Here is a 5935-nt window from a genome sequence, read left to right as displayed (position 1 = left end):
GCGATGAACTTGTTTGCGGTCAACCGTTCCAGCTCTCCCCAGCATTCCGCAAATGTGTCAACTCGCGTTGACATGTACCGTGTACGGGCTCGTACGCGCAACGCCTGCCAGCTGGGGTAGTGGTGAGCACCCTCAATAACAACGAAAAATTCGTATGCGGTCGGTGGGGGCTGGAAGGTTGTCCCCCGGTTGAGTTGCTGCATCCGATGTTCACCAAAATTTCCCGCCAATAACGTGCAGAAAGAGTGTGGCAGTGTGGGAACTACACGAACTAATTTTCCGACACACACACACATACACTGGCACCATTTTGCGTTTCTCGGTGCACCGTGAGGCAACCCCGTGTCCGGAAGAGAAATGGTTTCAGTTGCTATGAATTAATGAATAAAATAATTCATTAAACAGTTTGCACCAGCGTGCGCGCTTGGCCACCTGAAAGTACGCTAAGCGAGGCTGATCTCGCTCAGGCCAGCGCTGGTGGCCAGTTACCGCAATTTGCTCCAACGGTTGACTACCACTGCCAAGAGAGAAAAGGAGAGAGAGAGAGAGCGAGGAGGTTCTAGAGGGACGAAACACGACACTTCCTGTTATTCCAATGGCACACACACACACACACACACTCACAAACATGCCCGGTGAAAGTATCACCGAAGCGGTCGGCGGTACAACGATAATGAATCAATGACGCCCTGCTCAAATAGCACTAATTCAAAACCCGAAAACCATCCCCTCACTCCAACCCAGCGGTGTGTGCTTACTTTCTTCGTCCCGTCCACGCACCAGAACGGTGCCGGTGTGTGTTCCATTTTGCACTCGCTCGCGAATGTTGCGGCTAGCAGGACATTCATCGTTGGTTCCTGGTCCTGCGTTACCGCGGTGCAGCGGCACTGTAAAAGGCACACGCGGCCAGGCGCAGGCCACCAGGGGCACAAACTTGGGCCGTTATTTAAATGGTCCATCATTAGCTGCAACTGCTTTAATTAGAAATTAAACTATTCATTCACCTGGCGTCGCATTTCGGATCTCACGGGGAACGCGTAGCACCGAAACCAACACTGGCGAGTGCTCATTTATTTAGTTGGGTCGTGCTTTTTTTTGTATGTTACGAACAGCGACAGTGTTGGAGCATCGGAGACTGTGAAGGAAACCTAAACGAGCATTTCTTTTGCCACGAAATACTCTGGTTGCAGTAAATGTTGGAACGCACAATTTGCTGAACAAAACGAGGGGGGAGAGGGCATTCTCGTTCGTTTAGATTCTTGCCAGTGTTCTGTAGTCATTCGAGTTACCTTCGTAGAAGAAGCTTACAGTGGCTCGCTGAATTTATGGTACAATCGCACTGAATTTTGCCCCATAAGACTGCTCAAGGAAAGGAGAATATTTAATTCATTCTAACAATTTTATCTTTTCTGAGATTACTAAATTAACATTTCTTTTGTTGAAGATTTTTACTCCAATATATGTTTTTCGGCATGATTTTTAAAATTTGTATTTTCATTTAGGATATTTAAATTATATTTCATAGTGGAACCTAACACCAGCTTCACTGGATGGTTCCAACGATCTGTGAAAATTAATGTTAGGCGAAAGAAAGCTGAAAAATGAGCTGACTCTGAAGATTAAAGGTTCTCGTTGCTCAGAAAAAAACTAAGGTATCAAACTGCTAGTGCAGTACATTTGACCAAGAAATCACTTAATTGTTTGACTTCGAAACTTTTTACAGTTTTTTTAAGTATTGGATTAGATATAATTCTATTTAAATTGTTCATTTAAAACCATAATCAATCCACAAAATGCAACTAATTTTGAAGTGTAGTATTGGGACTTGGTCAAGATATATGAAAACAAAAACTGGCGAAAAGTTTACTGTACCATCAATTCAGTGGCCCACTGTAGTCTCGTTTAGTAGTGAAATATTTTTTCTTCGCTTCTTACCAGATTTACGCGTATGTGAGTTAGTGCTTCATCTTCTGCTTCGCCATCTTCTTCTTCAAAGTAGCTCGATGGTAGCACCCCGGCGACAACGTAGGCAGCGGCGAGAACCGGAGTGACGGTCGCCGGTAATGGATGGCCATTTCATCGCGCGCTGCAAAATGCAGTCACCCAAAATCCCACCTCGAAATGGTGGTCGTAATGGACGGCGGGCGTACCACGAGCCTCGTGCTGTGCACCGCCTGCGTAAGTAGTAGTTTGACTAGCTGCAGTGGTAGTGGCTGTAGGCGGACCCCGACAGAAATCATATCCATTTATCAAGCACAATTTGCAAGTTTAATGAGTTGAAATTATTCTCTCCCGGGTCAGGAAGGTAGCGGGATGGCAGCGGTTACCGGGCACGATATTCGCCGTGGTGAAGTTTCGACATCCGTCTCCCGTACACGGTGGTACCGATTCTCGGTTGTATCTCCCGCGTGTGCGCGTGTCGGAAAGGTAGACGCCAGCACGGCCCGGGCGGCATATGAGAGAAATAGAGTTAGGATCAGTTTTCTCGGTCCTAATCCTTTGGCCATTGCCCGTAACATCCAGCCCACTGCAGGCCTTCCCTCACCATCAACGGAGACGGCGAAAGCCGGAAAGCGCACGAAACCCACCTAAGAGATCTAGCAGCGGGCAGGACACTACAGTACAGTACGTAGAAGATTTAATTTATAGTTTTCTCCAGTTTCAGTTCTCCCCAGCAAAAGGAGGGGGGTTGGGTTTGTATGGGGATGGCGGGCAAGTAACGAGTGCCACTCGTTCTTGCTTTCGAGGATCAAAAGATGGACCGAAGAATAGGATGTCTCCGGTGGCCTACACCAGAGGGGGGGGGGGGGGGGCACAAAGGTTTGGATAGAGACGGCTTTTCCCCAGTACCAGTGTGTGTCCGTACCTTTCCCAGGTGTGGCTGGAACCGACTTTGATGAGAGAGTGCTGCTGCTACGTTGCAAACGCAAACGCAGCTCACTGGTTGTTAATGGGGCAGGCCCAGTGAAGTGAAGCGATCCACTGCGACCTTACCTACCCCCAGCCACCGGGTGCAACCGTCCACGTTTTCGGTGAAACAAACCGAGAACAAAGAAGTTTACGGGTCAAACACGAAATTATCTCACTCTGATTCGCTTCCAGCGGGTACTCCTTTCCCTCGGATCCGGCAGCAGGCCTGATTTACCGACCCCTGATGGCTACCGGATGTCTCCGGGAAAAGACTTCATCTTCGTCTCGGGGACGGCTCCGTTCGGAGATGGTTACCGGAGCCGATAATCCGTCAAGACGGCTGCTAAGGCTGCGTCTCGAACGCAACCCGGACCAGAACAGTGGGATGATGAGTCGTAGAAGTTGGGGATGAAACCGAGAACTCAACCGGTGACCCGGGCATCTCTCCGTACCGACCCGAAACAACCCCGGGAACGTCTTTGCACCGGAGCAACCGTGTTGATTGTGCAGCTAAGCGGAAAATGATAACGATGAAAAGGAAACGACGACGACGAGGACGACGATTCCTTCGCAGGCTGGCGAGTTTGCAGCTCGGGTCGTTGATGGATAGCAGCGTTTGCGGGCCTTCGAGTTCTAAAACCTGGGCGAGGATTTCTGCTCCGGCTTCTGGGGTTTCTTACCGAACGACCATCATACCCAATGCAGGCAGCATGCAATCAGCGCACTAGAATGGGACACTAACTCGGGGTCAGACAAACCCGGCCAGCTAGTTCGAGTGCACTGTTATTCGGCCAGCCACCGACTGCTATCGCATCATGCATCGGTGATAATTTAAGGGCGCATGGTTGTATATGCCAAGGCCGAAGGAATGATGAGCCCTGGACAGGGCAACGATGTATATTGCAAAACGAGACGCTGAGGTACGAAGGATTGAAGTGGCAAGCAGACATCTTGTTTGGTGTGCATTTCATGCTACATTTTTTGTTGCTGTTTGTTTGTTGTACTCTTGACTCAAGAACGGTGTCTTGCTGTGAACAGCAGCGAATTGGCAGGTCGCTGGCAATGTTCCGTTTGAGGGAGTCCTGTCCCGTTTCAAGGATGCTTTTATGCTTTCAAATTTCAGATCTTGCATTTGCAATTAAATCAAACAGCTTGCTGTCAAGAAGTGTAAGTGTGATGATGTCTACCTTCCTAAAATGCTTTCCTTTTATTTCATCAGATTTTTGGACATCTTTAATGAGGTCCTATTCGTTGGAATTTCTTTTTGCTTTGCTGCACAATAAACAAACCGCAACCTGGGCAACCTTATGCTGTTGGCTCAACCGCATCGTTTGGAATCAACAGTACAAATGTAACAACCATTTCTTGGTTTATTTTTAAGATCAGGTTATTAGGAATTGGATCAAATACTACAGCTTGCCAACAAATGAGCATCATTAAAGACCACTTCGATGTCACCTTTTGCCTACCGTTCGCTGTGACCACGTAGTGATTCATGACGATTTTTCTTCTCTTGCACTCAGTTCAAGCAGAATCATTCAATGTTTAATCCATGAAGCGTTGCATTTTGCAATAAGACCATCCTTCCTCGCCCGTTCCATCCGGCCCGAGCACGACGGACTACGGAAAAATTGCCTCTATAATCCAAGCTCTACTCGTTGCCATTGCATAAACCTTTGCGTCCAAATACCTGTATGTGTGTTTGTGAGTGTATGTGAGTGTGTGTGTGTGTGTATGTGTGTGTGTGTGTGAGAGAGAGAGAGAGAAAGAGAGAGAGTGTGTATCTCGGAGATCCAAGTGCCGGTAGCAGTGCCCTTTGTCAGCGTTCTCCATGACAGAACTTCCAGGTGCTAGTGCTTCTTCAGATTCTCTCGCCCGATGATGAACACGCAACACCGTCTCGCTTTTTCCTGGGAACGAGGATCAATTTTTCCAATCTGCCAATGTCCGTGTACACTTGTGGCTTCGGTTGTGGTTTTTGGCACATGATGCAGCTTCACAACCCAGGTATGGTTCGAGCCTGGGTATTTAGTTACCAAGAAAAGATCTTTGACCCTAAAGGACCATCACCGGGCATTGAGGCTTCAATCTGACACAAGAAGCAAGAGCCAAGTCCAGTGTGAACCTGGGAGCTTAAAATGAAAATAAGACCATTTTAAAATGCATCTTTTATTCCTCCCCGATCGCTCTCTCTCTCTGCATCCCTGTCCACTTCAGCTCTCATTCACCCAGAACCTCGCCGTAGAGAACACTCACAAACGGCATAAGCACAAAGATGTTTCCGTGCCAGTTTTCTGAATCAGACAGACGAAATGTATCCTTACCCTGTGTCTGTGTCGAAAACTGCTTCGAAACTGTCCGGGAGGGATGAACGAAGCGAGCAGAGGTTTGATTCGTTTTTCGTAATCTCATCAATCCTCACGTCCTTGTCCTTAAGCTAGAGCTTCCTTCCAATCGGTAGCAAACCTCAAAAGTAGCAAAGAGCCATCACGGCACGATTGATTCAATTGCTGATGGCCCGTTTTTGTTTCGCTTTCGTGCAGAGCGCCCAGAAGATGGATGGAGCGCACAGGCATGTCGTCTAAAATTTCCAATCAATTTCCAGTAAAACCGATATTTTTCCCAATCGTTTCCCTCCCAAAATGCATTATTGTGAGGTGAAATTTAAAACATTCACCATTTCACGGCGATTTATCAGTGCTGGTAGAAAGTGAGCTGTAAGATTAAACAATCAAACAATCGAACAGTTTTCTGCATGAGCTGATGCATTTAAGGATTAAATAGGGACATCGATCGATTTACATCCATCTTTAATGACGATGGAAGAGTGGGGAATTAATTCCTCAGGAAAAGACAGCAACCTTGTTGCACGTAGCAGGAGATATTTTGGGACACAACTTACTTTGAAGCTACAGGATTTGTGTCTTGTTTGCACTTTATGTCTTTAACCGATGCGATAGCTTAAGCTTCAATAAAAATTGTTGAATAAACATTCAGACATCCATCAAACGATCTTTCATCATCG

The sequence above is a fragment of the Anopheles coluzzii genome, chromosome 2 (assembly GCF_943734685.1).
Source record: "Anopheles coluzzii chromosome 2, AcolN3, whole genome shotgun sequence".
Lineage (NCBI taxonomy): Eukaryota > Metazoa > Arthropoda > Insecta > Diptera > Culicidae > Anopheles > Anopheles coluzzii.
This window is presented reverse-complemented; position numbering follows the sequence as displayed.